At 30.1% G+C, this 19,836-nt stretch overlaps 1 protein-coding gene across 1 annotated transcript in view; it reads left to right on the top strand.

Annotated features, from left to right (window-relative positions):
* Positions 1-19,836, top strand: part of LOC129946887 (uncharacterized) — a 64,655-nt gene that overhangs the window by 1,558 nt on the left and 43,261 nt on the right. The gene's annotated exons all lie outside the window — the stretch shown is intronic.

Raw genomic sequence — 19,836 nt, 5'->3', positions numbered from 1 at the left:
CATTATGTTGACGTTTTACTGATGCATAAAAGGTACTAAATTCAAAGTTTTAATATTATCGAATATATTTTTGAAAAAATTTTAAACGTATTTATGTGATCAAAGAGAAAACAAATTATATCAATATGTAAACTAAAATTACGGTTCTTTGAACATTATTATGGGCTGTGCAATATATAGTGCTCTCTCATAAGAGGTTTTGTTATGTTTTTTGTATAGCAATTGGGATATTAATGAAATTGGAACCACTTGTATGACAACAGCACCATATCGCTCTTATGACATTTTCCATTGCCAATTTGTACATTTGTCTATTTTAAGTTTAAACTAAGTTCTTAATTATCAATTTCAAAGTATGAAACCTTTAAAAGTAACAACTAGTTAAATAACCAACCATGCCAAGTGTAACCTTTTATTGGAAAGGTCTTTTTATGTACTAAGTACTTAAGACAATTAAACTGTCAATTGAGCTATCAACTTTTTGATACTTGAAAAAAAAAAATAAGGAACGTATTTTTAATAGGTGTACTCCTGAACGAGTTGTTAATATATTTTTTTTTAAATATATAAAAAAAGTTTTAACGCGATAAACTTTTTAAAAAGATTTGGAAAAGTTTGTTTTCAGAATTTTGGTTTTTAAAATTTGTAAACACTAATACTTTTAATAGTTCTCACAATTATAAAATATCTCCCGGTGTTCTGCTTTTCCATGATCTGGTTCAGGTAGTTCTCTCTAAACTTAAGATTTTTGAGTTTAAATTTCAATAATATGTTCTTTCAGAATTTACAGAATTAATTGTTTAATTTAACACTCGAAGTAGTGAAAGATTTTTCCTAAAGCTCTTGAGCTAAATTATGGATATATGGAATTTGACATATTATGTCAAATTGGATTAATTGAGTAGCTACTTCGATTTTTGCCAAAAGTAATCAATAAACATGATTTCAGAGGCTCTCTCTTATTTGCAACAAGAAATAGATGTGTCTAACGCTAATAACTGCCCGATAGTGCCCTTATGCAGACAATATTTCTGAAAACAAAATGGTTATTAACAGACTTTCAATAGTATTCTTCATTGAATGTTGAGCTGTTGTCGGATTGATTCAAATTTGACCAAACGTTAACAACAAAATTTTGCTTGAAAAAAAGGAGTTTGAAGTCATTTGTTTTCAAGATATTTGAGTCTTAAATACATTTTTATCAATTCGTATTAGTTTTTCCTTATTTCTGAAGAAAACTGTCACTTTTATTTTTAGGAAAACTTGACCACCTTTTTACGTCAGGATTTGTCATTTTACACATTGGTTTTTAAGATATTTTACTTATTCATAAAAAATAGAGCTTACAAATATTCTTTCTCAGAACTTTTGGTTTATACATAAAAATAAATTGTTGAATTTTGTTTCAATAATACCAATTTTTTATTTTGTCATAATATGTAAAATAAAAATAAAATAATACAACAATTATTAATTAAATTTTTTAATAACTTTAAAGCGACAAAGAACGCCATATTTTCGATCCGACAAAGCAGACCGATTACAATATTTTAATAAGCCCAGTTCATAATACCGATTTACAAAATAATGCTCTCTCTTGAGACTTTTATGTACATTATTTTAAAAATTTTAAATGATAAATGCATTCGAATTTATTAAGTTTAACACCAGACTTAAAAAAAAGAATATTTTTTTTTTTAAATTGAGTTTACAATTTTTAAGAATATTTTCTTTCTTCAATTCGTTTATTGAAATATAATTTAAGTCGATTTTTCTATTAAAGTTTTGATTTAAAACTTAGCAACTTTATTTAAAAATTTTAAATGATAAATGCATTCGAATTTATTAAGTTTAACACCAGACTTAAAAAAAGAATATTTTTTTTTTTAAATTGAGTTTACAATTTTTAAGAATATTTTCTTTCTTCAATTCGTTTATTGAAATATAATTTAAGTCGATTTTTCTATTAAAGTTTTGATTTAAAACTTAGCAACTTTGTTCGATATGGCTATAATCGATCTATTCCCTAACTACTTAATATACCCACATCGATTTAAAGTAAGATTTCCAAACTTAGATTATGTATTTCTTCTAATGCAAAAATACTTTTGTGAATTCCATAAAACCTTGTTTATCAATTTGAAAAAATCGCATCCTATAAAACGTGCCTATCTTTTGGAATGTAACAAACAGTTAAAAGTGAAGACTATTGTTGTTTTGCATATATTGTTGTTCATCCATAAGCTGTTTTTTTTTTATGTTATTTGTGTTTTCCTTGAATTGCGCAAATACTCTCATGTCACGAAAGACATACGAATGTATCATGTGTATAAATCTACGATTATGCCTTCTACCGATCTGAAGAAAAACATTAACTAGGTAGATATTCCTTATAGTCAATTTTAATTCAATTCAAGTTTGCACTGTTAAAAAATATGTACCTACGTGATTTAAATTGAATATCACATTCAAAAAAAAATATTTGTTGCACGCATTGCAGCACTCATGCAATTTATTCGTCCCACTGGCTCAACAAGCTGCTGCGCAATGTGCAATGTTTAAACCAAAAAGTTGCACAAAATTTTATTACAAATTTTATTTATTGGGTTCATCAAACTACATCATTTATATGTACCTTAATGTGGAGCAGATTGGTGATGAAAATAAATTAAAAAAAAAAAAACAAGAAGAAACAAAATTGAAGGTCAGACATATTATTGAGAATTTTTTATTAACAAAGCTAAGTTTCACGCGAAACCCATAAAATAATCTCTTCGCTGCAAGGATAGGTCATGATTACTCAACATTTTAACAGTTGCTTACTTTTGTTTATTTTTCAACTTTCTAACACGGAAATACCAACACAAATCAAAGATCAAATGAATCGTTGGGTATCTATCACTTATTTATTATATTTGTGTTTGAATTTTTGCAAAAATAAAATAAAATCATTAATAATTTTGTCCCATATTTGACCAATTTCATAAATCAAATCAATTTTACCAGTTTTCTATGGAAAAGTCTTGCATGCAAAACAGCTTGAAGTTTCTTGTTGGCGTAGAATTGGCCTAGATAAAATTTCCTTTTTTCTTACCATCTTGCAGATGTCACTATCAAATATTATATAAAAACTCCTTAGCCCCAACATCTTCACAACACGGTAACTGAATATTCTTTCAATCGATAATTTTCCAGAGAGTCTTGAGAAAATTTCTTAAAAATATTTGAGTCTATGCCATAACCTGTAGTGTATATCATCAAACATTAGGCATTAACATTGAATATATATGCACTAATGTACTAGCCAATACATATAGACTATCCTAAGTGCACATAAATACATCATCTGTATCTTTTTTATAACAGTATCATATTTCAATCAGAGCAGCAACAAATACAAAACGTAATTTGAGGTGCAGCAATATTTTTATATAAATATATGGTACCTTGTATATTTTATTTATCTCCCTCTATATCTCTCTCTGTCTCTCATTTGTTGTTCTTTTTTATTTTATTTTATCTTTCTCTTTTCTCATCTGCAATATATACTTTACTTACATTGAACTCTAAATGTGCGCACTAATTGGTAACACTATACTTCTTGCATGAATGCCTTGCCTACCGTTCTTACATCAGATTGTGTTTGTGCTTCACTTATGTTTCTTTAGATTAGAATTGAAAAAAAAAAAATAATAATATAAAGAAGAAGAGAATAAAAAAGAAAAGAGGAAGAAAATAACGATAAATGCAGATGATAAGCAATAGAATAAGCTTTACTGTGCGATAAAATAATAAAATAAAACACCTTATGATGGGGTATATGTAATTCATTTGCATAAATTTCTCGTATGTCACCAAAGATTTAGTAATTTGTTGAGAGAAAAATAGCGTATAGAGTAAAAGTATTTATCTAACCCAATAACGGTAATAATTTCTTTCTCATTATTTATAAACAGTCGAAGAATTTTTATCAAACAAAAGAGCTGATCTCCGAACTTGATTTGCATACTTGGCTTGTTTTTCATTCGATTAGGGTTGAAAAGTGAAGTTTTTTCTATTCAAGTCGATGAACTTAAATTTATATGTTAATTTATAAATACATATTTTCTTTTTATATATGCGTAGGTATGTGTTATTGTATAAATCATTCCTTAAGTTGAACAATTTTCTGTTATAGATATGATTTATTATAACGAATTGATATTGCTTAACGCTGCTTAACTTTGAAAATTATGAATTCAAAATGTTTTGATGATTAACGGAATGTGTGACGATTTTATAGACATTTGTTCTTCTAATTGTTTTGAGGAATTTGCATAAATTGCTTGTCATTTGAGGTCATACATTAAACAGTTTTTGTCTAAAGTTCCACTTTGATTATAAATCATCTGATTATTGTGATGTGCAATAATAATTTATGTCAACAGCATGTTTTTATTTTCTAATAACATCTTTTAATTGAGGATAAACTAAGTAGAATCATGTTTTTAGGTTTCTTTTGGTTAAAGAATTTTAATTTTATTCAGTTTCTATATATTTTCAACAAAAGCTTTTAGCCAAAAATGGATCAATCCTCTGGCCGTTGATCTTAATTCAATTTATGTATTTATAAGGTCTTAATTAAGAATTTTATATTTTACCAATTACGGTTTTATTGATTAGAGAGAAAAATGCTTTAAGTTTTCTTTTTACCGCGTGTACAAGCTATTTAATATTGATTATTGCAACAGCATGTAACATTTTATTTTGGTCATCTTAAATTGCAAAATGTTTATCATCAAATATTAATTTCAAAGTAGCACCATATAAAAGCATAAAATAATTTAATGTTGTAATTAATAATTGGAACAGATAATTTTTTTTTTTAATTTATTTATTCTTAAGAATTTTTCAATTATCTTGCAAAATCGTAAAATAATGCTCAATTGAAAATATGTAATATCGAAGTTAACTATTTTCTTTTTAAGTTTTCAAAAAAAAAAGATATTATTAATTTTAATTTTGACAACTATCACTCTTAAAACTGTAATGTTTTGACATTTTATAAGCAAAAACTATGTTATTGCTAAAAATGGAATGAAACGCGTTTCAACAACACATTGAAGTTTTCAAAGAACTTTGGAATCGCCGTGAAGCATTTCCGACCTTTGTATAATCGGTGCAATGATTTGAGCTGTTAAGCTAAGAATATTGCTGATATAGCGCATAGTCTTGATGAAACCCCAGATTTGTCCATTTCTCATCATACTCATCATAATTATGATCTATAAAATTTTATATTTATGAACACTTTTTGGATCTAGTTTTTAGATCGCTTTCCTAAAGGATTTGATAATTTATTAAAATGTCTATAGCCTCAGGACTCGATTTGAATTTTCTTATCGTTTTAATTTTTAAACCCACTGTTCTTGTACTTAAGTCATTATTCAGATAGTTAGATGTGTAGAATTTTTGTCTCATAAACGAAAACGAAAATCCCCTCTGCTCATAGAACACAAATCAATTACTAGACAATTAGTTGCATAATCGCATTCAAAACTCGTTTAGCAACATAAAAGGTTTAATAAGATTTTCTCGTATTCTACGTCGTATTAACAGTTATTATGTTTGTATAAATCCGAGTCAAGTATTCCATCTTCCATCATTACTTTCATCCTTCCAATTTTGAGATATTTGAACTGCAAGAGAAAGTTCACCTGACCTATTGATTCACAGCATAAGTGAAAGAATTGATACAAATTGAACTTTCTCATATGTACAAACATATTATACACATAATCTATACGAATTATTTTAATTTAAGAAGCTGTGATCAATAAAGCTAATCTTTTAGATCAACCATTACCATGTTGCAATTATTGCCTAAAAAGTTAATTGTGTACTCCACTCAATAAAACATGATTAACTTGCTCACATAATAATTTTGCAATCACTTTACAAATTATTGACAGTCTGTTAATACCACGCCTCAATTACAAAGGGTCAAACACAACTCAAATGAAAAGTCCGTAATATCTTACATAAAATATACTATCTATCTATATAGAAATATAAGCTTAGTAAGCAGCAAAACCAAACTAAATATAGATTGGTATAGCCACATGTTCCGTTACGATACGCATCCGTGGGTGAGAATTATAGTAATTTAGACGAATTACCACCGCAAATGTGCTTATACATCGGAACTTTAACTAAATTACCTACACTCTGCGATATGTTAATGATACTCCCTATTGTTTCTTAGATTTTTTAACATCAACAAAATACAAACAAAAATATCAATGAACTATCTTTATTTAAGCATTATTTTCTTACATTTTTATATCCGAGTACTTTACAGTTTAAAGAAAAAGTATCTAATATGTTATAAGAAAGACAATCGTCCGTCGTCATCGTTGATGTTGATATAATGTAATTTTGAAAGAAACTTCAAACGCAACTCAAATAACTTTAATACTCTCTATTAGAGAAGGTATGTGTATATGTATAAACCTTTAGAAGATAGATATTATATCTTAACCTATACCAAGATTAAATGCACACTGCATTGCATTCACTAGCTCTGTTAGCGCGCTCAAATCTATCAGGGTATGACGAACAATATTCAACTAACGTATCTTTTTTATTTTTGTTTTGCTTTCTTTAGATTACTTCAATGTGACTAGAAACAACTAAACACAAGTGTATCTTTACTTGCTTGCGCACCTGCAACATTAAGGTACCCTACCAGCAATGCAAAACAACGTCGCTCTTCGCGTCGTCGTCATCGAGCTGTTGTCGTTAGTTGCATAGGTATCGCATATACCTATATAGTGGGATAGAAAAACTTTTAGTGTGGAAAAAATCGTTTGGTAAAGCTTACAAGATGGATTCGTAAAAAGTCGGACTCAAGATTTTGTTTCAAATTGACATTAGAACTATGATACAGAAAACGCAAGACTCGAATAAAAATGAACTGGCTTTTTATATAAGGGGCCCACTTATTTATGTAGATTTTGATATCGTTCACATGCGAACGGAGCAGTTGAAGTGGTCATTTCTCCGCATTTATGTTGTACGGTTGAAGAACTAATCTCTAGGCAGTAGCACATAGTGTCACTTAACTTTTCTAAAACTAGTTGATGGTTTTAGGCCTTAATCTTTTTTTTCCCGAATTTTGTCCGGATTAGTGGCTTACAATCGGTCTTTCATGGTCTTCACAAAAAAGCCCATTGGTTTCAAATAGCAGATGAAAATTTTGTATACAAAAGGTCTATAAAGACAGGATCCCAAAATTCATGTAAAAAATGGTGCATTTACATGGCTCTGTAACGCCCAACGATGACCCAAACGTTGTCTCAAACCAATAAGGCTTTCCCAAGATCCAAATGAGGATCTGGCAATTTTATTTGTTAAGAAAGCACACTAAAAATCAGAGTTTGATTTGGAGAATTCCCTCTAGGCTGATTCTAGAAATGTTGAGCTGTAGATATTGATGGCGAGTTTATGTCTCTCAAATAGCTACGGGAGCCACATTTTTGTCCGTACATACCAGTTTCATAAACTTTTTGCACAACCTTGCTTTATTTCAGCCTAAACTTCTTTTCAAAGAAACGAAATGTTTGAATTCTTTGGTAAGAAACTGATATTGAATTGATACAATATTTCCAAGCGTTGTTTAAAATTGTATCCTCAAAGTATACCTTCGCATTTGACATAAACACTATAGTTCCCTTTAATCGAAAACATTATTCGAACACAGTTGAGAGTTGTAAGTCATTGGGCCATAGAACTCTATAAACTGTTTAAGTTGAATTCCAGATTGTTTATCCCTTTGTTATGAAATTTCACTGTTATATTAACATTTCAAAGCTAAGTTGAAGATGAAAAATATGTTGCCTCATTCAATTTAATAAACTTTAGCTTATAATCGTTCCCACTGTTTTGACTCGTAAACAAAACGAGTCAAGCAAAAGGGAAAACGTTCATTCAAAAGATTTTGCAGTCTTGCATTTGGAAATTTCACTTACACGACTCGACTACAAAAGGCATTGTAAGATAAGAAACTATGCCCTGTGGATTGCCATCTTTCGTCAAGGTTGCCGATTTCTTTTTTTTTCCTTAAAAAAACAACAACAATATAAAATGAAAAGAAAGACAAGAGAAGTATAACATAAAGCTTATGAGTCTGTCAGAGCCAAAAGCTAATAGATTCCAACTGCGTAAACTTACATTCTGCTCAATCACTTTTAGAAAATAGAAAATTTACATTCAGCAACTTTTTACAATTAGATATTCCGTTTTTCTGTGTAATAATTTTTAAATAGTACCTACATTAAAAAAACGATTACCTCTCGTCTTCTGAGTACATCTGTGGGGGTATATGTAGGTAAAAGCCTTAAGCTATACCCAATAACCATCTTATGAAAAATAAAAAATAAAGACAACTCATAGAATTTAAAGAATCTTTCTTATTTGCATAAAGATATAACTTCACCTAGCTGTGCGTTGAATTCTGACCTACTTTTGGTCAGGTTTGTTGTTTTTCTTTCTTTTTTGTTGTTGTTGTGTTTGTATTAAATAATCTCCCAGTAAGACGTTTTCAATAATTTTACTGTCGTGTCGTTGTTAGCGCTGATGCTATAGCAGGTATTAAACTTATCTTGGAGTTTTCATTCGTTTTGGCCATAAGTTAATAGAGAGAAACGGAGTCTATATAAATCTAACTAGTTTTTAGCTTTATAGATAGTTTAAGATCGAAGCGTGTTGGTTGTTTAGTATGTTGGTCTCTTTTGGTATGAATTTTATAGAGAGCTTGGATTGGAGAGTATATGTCCGTTCTTTTACCCCACCTGAGGCCTGTGGCTATATGTAGTTTATTTACCAATTGTTGTTGTTTTTGTATGAATATTTCTTTGGAGAATATAACGTTCTTGGTATATCCGCACATGTTGTTGTTATTGTCGTTTCGCTTACATACTATAATCAACCGGTCTTGAATGTTTGGTCATAAGATAGTCGCATTCCGATTTTAATCGACCAACCAACTAACTAACCGTCCGACAGACCAACGACGACAGACAGAACTTGATGTTTATAGTATGGTTACAAGTAAATTGCCATAAATTCCTTAGATCTTTTATTTTGAAGTTAATAGCCCGACAAGTAGCGTTTGTTCTGTTAATGTTATCGATTTAAACGTCACCAATTTGTACGCAGATCGATAATTTTTAGTGTCAATCAGAATATGACAGAGATCATCTGAGAGTTCAACTGTAAACTATGGGATTTAATAGACTTAGCAATAAATTCATGTTCTTTGAAATTTAAACGACGTGATGGGTTTTTACTTCAAGATAATAGCACATGTATGAACTTATAACAGTTATTTTTGAAGATTGGTTACTCATAGCTGATATTGACATCTTAAGTACATTTATATTTATTTTTGAATAGCAAATGTTTACAGACACTTACCAATAATTGACAAATTCTACAAAAGATATTCTTTTCAAGCAAAATGCTTAGTCTTCCGGATTTGGCATGAGAACTATAGGTATCTTTCAAAACTTGTACATAGGAATGTTTGAAGTTTATATGGAACTAGGTCCTGGTTAAAATTTTGACAGATTTCCGAAAAAGATTCACCTAATTTTTGTTCGAAAGTTTACAATAAATATATAGAATAAATAAATATCAAAAACTAGTTGTTCCGAAGATGACAAAAGATGACATGTGTTTCAACATTTCTGACAAAAAATTTTTGTTTATTGCGATATTTTTCCCAACTAGGTACTCACAATATTTTCTAAATACAAAATTTTGGTAGTTATGACATTTCTAAATATGGGAGTTACCACATTAAAAGCTGGTTTGGGTGATATGATATTTTATTTGGGCTTTGTGACATATTCTTAGTGATGTTTTTTACGAAGTTCCTCTTTTTGGGGTTTTTGTCGTTTTATCATAAGGGTTATGTGTCGTTGGGTAAGGAGACATTAGAAACAAAAAAATCAAGAGCGTAGTTGTGCCAAAAATAAATGACACAAAGCCCAAACAATGTTCCGAAAAATCAAAATTTAAAAATTATAAATTTTTAATTTTTTTTGGACAAGACGACATTAGTAACTAGGACGTTCTTTTTGTTTAAAATTTATTTACATATGTATACTCGTATATAGATGTAGATTCCCTAAGTAATTATTATAAATCCCAAATTCAAAAAGTCAATGTGTATTTGTATCGTCAATGTGTATTTGTGAGGTTTTGGGGCAAGGTGCCATATTTTGAGCGCTGTATATTTTGCGTTGGTTTGGACTTGGATGCTTTTAAATTAAAAAGTAATAGTATCCTTAATAGATGGCATAAAGCTGCTAATATAGATTGTTCGGCTCAAATTTCACTTAAACAAATGGTTGAGAAAATTGTCTGGGTAATTTGACGTTTGTTTCTATGATTATGAGATTTTGGGCAGTAACGCTTTATGTAAAAATAACAATGATATTATAAGTTTGAACTGATCTAGCAAAGGTTTATAGTTATGGATGTTTGGACTATTAATCTCAAAAAGTATTAAAAGATTAAAAAATACTTAATGTCCTGTGGGGAATTATTGACATACATCGGTGTAATTGGTCAAATTCAAATTTTTAACAGTCCAATGTCTTTAAATCTAAATCCATAGTTTTTAAGTCAGGTTGTTTGCACTTTCGTAAATCTGTTTCCTTATGTTTGGAATCTTCTCTTCTTCGTTTTCGGCTGCTAGTAGCAACACTTTAACTCCTCCTGGAGCATAGGGCGGCAACCAGTTCCTTCCATCTCTCTCTATTCCTAGCACGAAACCTCAGCTAGGACCACGACTCCAAGTATTGGGACCGAGCGTGACAGATGATCTACATGCTTCTCTTGGCCTTCCAGGCCACCTTCTACCTTGAGGATTCCATTGTAAGTACTGCTTTGCTATATGTTGTCGTCTGGCTTCCTCAATTTATGGCCAATCCAGCGCCACTTTCTCTGCGCGATGTCAACAGCTTTTGTTTGCCAAGCCCTGAGCCACAGTTCATCGTTAGATATGGTTTGTGGCCCCTGGATGTTCAGGATGTAACCTAGACAGCAGTTGACAGAAGTTTGCAACCTTCTAGCAATACCGGTTTTACGTTGGACTCAAATAAATTTAACTTGGTACGGAGCGCTATTTTCCTGGAAATATGTCTCTCAGATAAAAAGATCAAAATATGCGGAAAGAGATTTCGAAAAATTAAGAATTTTTTTGACAACAATTTCAAGCAAGTAAATAAAGAATTTACATATGTAGATGTTGAATTTGATAACATTTTCCAATTGGTATGAATTTAAGAATAATTCAAGTTACATATTTGCTATAAGTCAAAACAAAAAATTTATATTTAACAAACTAAAAATTTTGTTTACATTCATTACAAGTTTATTCTACGAAAATTGTCGATTACAACCTTAGACACAAGCATTAAAAAAATTATAAACAAATTAAAGTTTTATTAAAAATTTAATGATTTCTCGAATTTCCCGATTGGACGAATAATGTTTGTATTCTTTAGGCCAGCAATGCGAACTTTCAAAAGTCTTGGAAATAAACTATAAATTTTTGGCACAATTTTAAAAATTTAGTTCCTATAATAATATCTTATAGAAAACAAAATCCTCACATTTTTAGGACTTAATCGGATTTTTTTCAGTTGAACTAAAACTCAAACAGTTCAACTGAAAAGAACATTTTCAACATTGGACAGAATTTAAAAAAGGTACTATTATTTAGGATATCCGAGAATGAATTTGCTACATATCTCATCATTACTATTTTTTAATGCACCCAATGTTTTATAATTATTTAAGTGACAATTTAAATAAGTCTAAAATATGCTTAATAATTGTCTGTCCATAATAACATTGTTATCAAATTAAGTTGAGAAATAATTTGTCTCTAATTTAAAACCCTATTTGCCATTTCCCTTGAACGAGTCGTTGAAAAACTTGTTGCATATGTTCGAAATTAAAGCTTTAGTTTAGACTTTAGATTATATAAAGTTCTTACATAAAATATGATTCACGCCGATTACAAAATCAGACTGGGATTTGTATAATAGTCAACAAAAATGTTGCAAAGTTTGTAATTGACATGATCTTCCATCTGCAAATCCAACTTCGCATCTTGGACTATTTGTAAAGAAGTTAATGCAACAAGTGCTTCAATATTAAATTTATTTTGTGAGACTTTTGGTTGCGTGTTAGTTTGTATATAGTACTTTAGTACCAGTGCCAGTTTCCACAGCCACAAGAACAAGAGACAAGATCCAGAGCCTGTCTTTAGCCAAACGAAGAGGCCTTGGCACCACATTTTATGCTGTGTTCTTAGGATTAAAACACAAGCGATACTATATACTACATTTTGTTCCTTAGCGTAGCAAGTTAGATAATAGGAAACAGGAATTTAAGTGGAACACACCGAATAACTGTTGTTTTGGTAGCTATTTATGTTTTTACGTTCTATACGCTGAGATGGAATGGAAAAGCCTGAACTTCTTTTCTGTATCTGACTTGGACTGGGCTCTAGCTTCTATCGACGTGGACGAGAGTATCTTGGGTGTTTTCGTCGGTACTGATGATGATGATGATGCGGAGAATCCAGTTACTTAACTTGTATCAATGAAATTTGGTTGTTTGGTTGGAAGTTTTGTAGTTTTACTATAAATCAAATTTGTAGATTATATTGTATATACTCATAAGCCAACTCAATAGAATAGAACAGGTGTGACCTAAAAAGATATTGTGGGCTTAAAGCCTTAGGCAATTACTTATTATTAGAAACAACTTTAAAGAGTATTAAGGAAAGGTGATGTTTGAAAATTATTATTAAATAAATACAATAGGTGCCAATTTGAAAGATGACTATGGAATTGGAGTTTCGCATTTACGTCATATAAATTTGTTCTATCTACGAAGAAGAAAAAAAAATGTTGAATTGGAAGCCTAAATAGGGTCTCGTTAGTTTAAAGAAAGAATTTTGTTTTAATTTCATTAAAATAGCACCTACAAAGTGGGTTTTGACTGTGGAATTGTATTTCTGTGAAGTTCATAGCTTTTGTACGAATTTTTTTTAAATAACTTCAAGTAAAATGTGAATAATTTATTAATATTATTTTCTTTACTTTTTCGTGTTTGGAGTGGCCTACATAAAATCAGGATTTTGGCCCAAAAAATAGTTTTAAAAAACATATTTTGTAGAAGCTCTACAATAATTTAACTTTTTATTCTCAAGATTTTAAAATAAATACCTAAGTTGTTGTTTTTTTAGTTACATCTCACAAAGGATCCAAAAGTAGATCCTTTGGGTTTTTAATTCATTTCATTTTGAATAGCCCGCTGTTGTTTCCTTGAAATGCATTGATATGATCCGAATTTTTATTGGAAAATCAGTGATAAGGCCTTTTCGTGTGGTTTTAGAGCAAACGATATTGATATCGGTTTGGGTGTTGGATCATAAGTTCTTGATTTAATATATAATGTTTATTTGATTGGGCTTTAATGATCAATATTCTTGATGTAATTAATAAAAAAACTAATTCATCTTCTGTTACCCGACTTTTCTCCGGCTATTTTCCAGCTTAGCTTAGATATTGATATCATTTGACTTTTCTCACTCGAAAATGAGGCTATTGCCGGAGCCCCTGTTAAGTTGAAGATTTTCATTAGAAGATAATGATGAATACAAAACGATGACGCATGCCACACAATCAACGGAACAATCGCAATTTCGCAACAAAAGTTTCCTGGCCATGTTGTTTCTCAATGAGATGAAAGAAGCAATGTCAAAAATATGTGAATTGGTGACAGAAAATTGTCTAATAAGTCTAATTTTAAAAAGAGGCGGGGGTGCGATTCAAACTGATAACTTTCTATCCCGTCCATCCATTTATCTTGCTTAAAGGTTTGTAGGTTTTCGCGTTGTGTTAAAAAATTGTCAGTTGAATATATATAAAGAAATAGTTTAATTTGAAAATCTAGTTTTGTTAAATAGATTTTTAGTCGAAAACAAATGTTCACCAATTTTAGTAGCATTTTTTAAAATTTTAAAAATTGGAAGATTGAAATCGATTTGAGAGATATCATATTTTTAATTTTTAAAAGCTATTTGATTCGAAAGTAATTTTTTACCAAGTTTTTGTATTGTTTTTTTGTTAGATTTTTATTTTTTTGTAAAAAAAACTGTCAAGTAGATTTTTCCTTTATGTTATTAATTTTAGTGAATATTGAAAGCAATGTTTTTTAAAAGACAAAAATAGTTAAAAGTCAATATCAGAAAGTTTTGCAAAGTTATTTGTGTCGAAAATTAGTTTTTACCAACTATTATTAATTATTAATTTTTTGTTTAGATTTTTAGTTTTTGTAAAAAACTATCAATTCGATTTTTCTCAAGATTTTTTGAATGTTAAAAGCAATATTTTTTATAGGATTAAATTGATTGGAAGCAAATATCTCAAAGTTTTGCACAGTTATTTGAGTTTATAATCAATTTTTACTAACATATATTAATTTTCTTGTAGCCTTTTTTTTGTAAGAAAAACGTCTCAAAATTTTACTGAATGCTGAAAACAATATTTTTTAAAAGAAAAAATAAGTTGGACGCCATAATCCCAAATTTTTGAATGGATATTTGATCCAATTTTTACCAACTTTGAGCAATGTTTTTTTTAGGTTTTTAAAAAAAATAAATCAATTTTTCTCTAAATTTTACCAGATGTTAAAAACGTTATTTTTCGTTACACAAAATTGTTTTGGAGATAAAATCATTTTATATATGTAAAATGTTCAAAATGACAAATTTGTTGTTCAGTTTTTGTTAAAAAAAAAACGTTAATTGGATTTTTTTCAAAAAATATATTTGTTTTATCACATTACAATATATTATATAAAATTTAATTCAAGTCTCTAGTGTTTTGGGTTCGTGAGATATTTAGGGCTAACTAAAACGGTCACTAAACTGATATAGTAAAAAACCACCAACGCAATTTTCTTTAGAGCCCTTTCTGCATCTTTCTGCATTATTATCTGTATACAAAATTTAATGAAGTCGATATTTCTTCTGGTTCTTGAGCTATGGACAACGTCAACAAACGTCGCGAACGTACGGACGTACGGGCATACAGACTTACGAACTACTCTAGAGACCTTGAAACGTCGAGAAATTTTAGAAGTTTCAATTTAAAAAATCGGACCCATTACAATAACTTCCTATGAGAAGGTAAAAAACTCGCATTACGAAAACTCTTATATAAAAACCTGGCAAATACAAAATCAAGATTAAAATCTCACAGACTTAAATTTCGAAACTTATCAATAAATTTTAAAAGCTAGATTTTGTTTGGCAATATTATAATAATGCAACATTTTTAAATAAAATTAATTTGATGCTAGTGCTCTTAAAAAAATTGTTAACAATAGATTTTAATTTATTTTTATTTAATTTAAAAATGCGAGATTCTTGGTATGAGATTTAAAAAAAAGCGAGATTTGGTTACAAGAGATCTTAGTTTGTGCTCCATCGTACCGCTCCCTAAAAATTTTCATAAACAGAATATGATGCTTTGGCCCTCACTCAGCCGTTTATTGTTATTGACAAACCTTTTTCTTTACAGCGATATACGTATACATTATTTTGTTTAGAAAGAGTCATCGTTTTCAAACAATACATTTTTTAAAAAAAATATTTACATGAACCTTTTCTTTGAAAATGTCAAAATATGAGTTACGTCCCAAAAGGAGTCAAATTTTCATTTGAAAAAGCTGTCTTATACAGAGGAATTCTACACAAATGAAAAAAAGACAAGAACAGGACGAGGATGTCAAGAGTCCCATTGTGTCTTTTTTGTATGGCCTGCATAAATTTCGACATCGATTTGCTTTTTTTTTTTAAATGTTATGTCTAAAAAATGTTTCGACTTTTAAAATTCTTAAGGTTTCAAATTAGTTTAAAGCGATTTTCTTAGAAAAAAGCATTTTCTTAATATGTTAGAAACCCCACCCTGAAACATTTATAACCGAGACATGTTTGAAAACAAAGTACTTTAACTGTACGTTGATTAAATTTGTACTTACCTAGAAGTACATATTTCTAGATATTTTGTATCACGTATTTGTTATCATCAAATCGTTAGGACGTTCGTTTAAAGTTGAAAAGAGTAGGTTCCTATTTCTTCATCGTCTTCGAAGACTTGTGTATGTATATACTGATAATGTTGTGGTATACTTACAAATAGAGATTTTTATTTTGAATACTCTACGTCCTCACAAAAACTCTAAAATTGTGTCTATTTAAAAGCAAGTTCATCTCAAAATCTTTATTTTCAATTCAATTTTAAAAACGCTCCAGAACTCCAAACACAATCGACGAATACTTGGAATTATCATTTAAAAAATTTGTTCGTCCTGTCTGTCAAAATGTGTGTCCCGTCCATATTCACCCACTTCCATAGTCATTTATAGGACGACTTCTGGTATAATGGATATTTGACCGATATTGGCTTGAATTTTTTGTATCATAGGTGCATCTGTTTTTATTGAAAATTTCACGAAAACCGCTCAAATATGTAGACATTTTTGGAATATGTTGTATTTTTGGAATCATACTGTATATTTTTCTTATGGATCACTCTGTTTTATGTTCAATTAAATGCAACCCCCTTCCCCCCTCTACATACACGTTTCAACATTTTCCATAATTCATATATTGTGCATCGTAACTATGTATTTGAGTTTAGACTAATTTTCTTAAAGTTCATTGAAATCACGGATGGTTTTTCTAAAGAATGTTAAGTAGAGTTTGTTAACTGAACCACCCTCACTTGATGAAATTTACAAGGCTCCGCTGTAAAGAAATAGTTAAAAATCGCTTAAACACGAAGGAGGAGTTGTTTAATTTTGCATTTCGTTTGAGTTCAAAATTTTAAATTGTTTATTACTTAATATTTAATTGTGCTATTTATGTTGGTTGCTTCTGCAAGCAAACCAATCTGTTTTTGTTTTGAGTCTTTTTTTAATACTGGTTATGCAGCTAAGCAAAGTAGATTTAACTATAATTTCCAGTGTGTATAGAAAGAAACACCTCTTTTCGGATGATGCTATAACTCGAAGCCAGGAGGCAACCAACCCATCCCCACCCGGTCTAGCAAGTTTGAAAGCTGTCATACCAGGAAACAGTGTGGTCTCCTTTAATGGGATATCAAACCTAAAACAAAAACAACCTCACCATCAAAACTACAACAAAAACAACAAAAGCAACAAAGTGGCTATAATTTCTATTTTCATTTGACCGTTATGAAATTGTCGGTTGTATAACAATAACTATCTTTTTTGTATGTATGTATGTAGTATCGGCACAAACGACCACTTGGCATGCGGTTCAAGCAAGTTTATCCAAACGGTCTATCGCCTTGTCTGACAGAGAGGATCACCAGCACTATATACAACCATCAGTATTTATTAACCAAGCCTCAAAAGCTAACTGCAGCTTCATAGCCTAGCTTACTTACCGACGATGGATACGTCCAGTCCATACCTAGGTACCTATCTATCTATGTATACCTTACCTTCTGTGTGATCTGTTTTTATGTCCAACAATTCACTCACCAGAAAACACCAAACCACACACTAGCCACCAGCTATATGAGCAACTACCAATCTATGTGTGCTCAACGGATTGGTGCCCAGGCACCGCAAGTGCTTCTAGCGATTTCAAATCTTGCATTGTAAATCAGTGTCCATTATATAAAAAAAACATACATACCTGCATATATATCTATCTGCCTGCACGTAAGAATGCACTTCCATCTTTCATAGCAAGTGATTCTTTCGAACCTGAAGTGCAGGCTTTTGACAAAGCAAAGCGAAAGAGGGGTGGACTTTGGGGAGGCTTTTATTGCATAAAGAATTGAAAGCCCATGAGATGCCTTGTTATTTGACTAATCATTGACTTAATAATGCTATCGAAGGTGCTCTTCTGGTAAAGTTAAGGTAAGCCAAGGCAAGACAATGTAAGGCAATCCTCTTGAAAATACATACCTTCTTGTCAATTTGATGATGCGACCTCGTCATATATGATCGTACGCTTTTGAATGTCTTATCGTAATTAGATCTGAAAGAATATAATAACTTGAAGATACGATTTATTGCTGTGTTTTTATTTTGTCTCTTTGATGTAAGATAAGTATACTATACGGGTTTGTCCTGAATTATTTATGAAGGTAAGGGTTGATGCATGTGATGAAAAAAAAATATAGTTACAATGTTGCCAATAATAATTACTCCAAATGATATAGCTACAAGTAGGTTTTTGATGTTTGATGTATGTTCATGATATTCCGCATTTTTGTTTGTATCATGAGTGTATTCAAGGGGTTTTCAGCAGAGTTTGAGCATTAGACAAAAAAGAGAGGGTTTGAAAGGAGGGATTTTTTCAAATTAGTTTCGAATAGTAAATACTGAAATGACAAGGAAAGACGGATTGTGGCAAATTATTCCACATTCGCGTAGTCCAGCTGAAGAACAAATCTCTTTACTTAAAAGTATGACCAACGTATGTTTTAAAGGTGTTTCTTAGAGGTGATATTATCAGAGTTAAATTATTTAAGGTAGCACCCGTGTTTTGATGGAAAGTGCGTTGGACTATCATGCCAGAGGTATTTGAATTAAACCATGCCTGAGCCAACTAAACTTTTTTTTATCACCTGTACTGCTTTTCGCGAAGAATTGTGATTTCTTAAATTAGGCTTAAAACTGCAGATCCTTTCCATCTCTGACAACATTGCTGAAACACAAAAATGGTTGAGAGTTGTAAGTAGACCTTCGTTCTCAAAGAACGGTTGCGCCACCATATTTATTTATTTATTTTTAAAATATTTAAGGGAGGAATGCAAAATTAAATTTTTACAAATTGTTTAAAATGCTTATGTCAATGTTTGCTCATACATATTTTTGTCAAGTTGGTATTGAAATAAAATTTTACATATCATATAAATAGTTTTCATTATGAAAAACCAAGTATTTATGCAGTTGTCACTTTTAAAGCTGTCATCTTTTTACATTTGCAAAGTAAAATTTACACCATTACTAAAAGTATAACAATATATTCTTCAGCAACGCATTGAAATTATAAAATTGGTGAACATTATTAAAATTCGCAGTTTTTAAAGCAAAGTTTTTTGAGTTTTATTTGACAAATTGACAAATGTGTCGGGTAGCAATTTATCAATTGATATTTATGAAACTGTTAAAAAATAAAGGACAGTTGCCAATTTTTCGCATAAATAGAAATTTATATGTTCTGACACCTACGTATTTTGTTTCGCTCCTATTTTATGTCAAAATAAATTAATATTTATAAATGACGGTGCTTAAGTTAAGCGATTTTGAGGTGAACCATATACAAAATTTCATTGTTTTGTCTCGCTTGCACTTCCTTTGTTTTAAATTGACAAATTTCTCACTTTCCTTTCTCTCTTTAAATATAAAGTGGAAAGAAGAGAGTTTTAAGATGACATTTTGTCAAATGTCAAACGCCCCAAAAGAATCTAACGGAAACACCAACCATTATTAAAATAAGCCTTCTCAAAGCCTTCAATATTTACAATGACAAAATTCAACAACATTGACAAAATTCAACAATTTCCATGGAATAATTGTTACATTTTCAATAAAAGGACCGAAGAAATATGTTCTTATATTTTTGTTTGACAAATTTGACATAAGTCAAGCTTTTCAATATCTCCATATCTCAAATTCTTTCAAAAAGTCAAATCTATGATAATATTTGAATACAAACATCTT

The sequence above is a fragment of the Eupeodes corollae genome, chromosome 2 (assembly GCF_945859685.1).
Source record: "Eupeodes corollae chromosome 2, idEupCoro1.1, whole genome shotgun sequence".
Lineage (NCBI taxonomy): Eukaryota > Metazoa > Arthropoda > Insecta > Diptera > Syrphidae > Eupeodes > Eupeodes corollae.
Note: the sequence above shows the minus strand (reverse complement) of the source record. Positions and strands in the feature narration are given on the sequence as shown.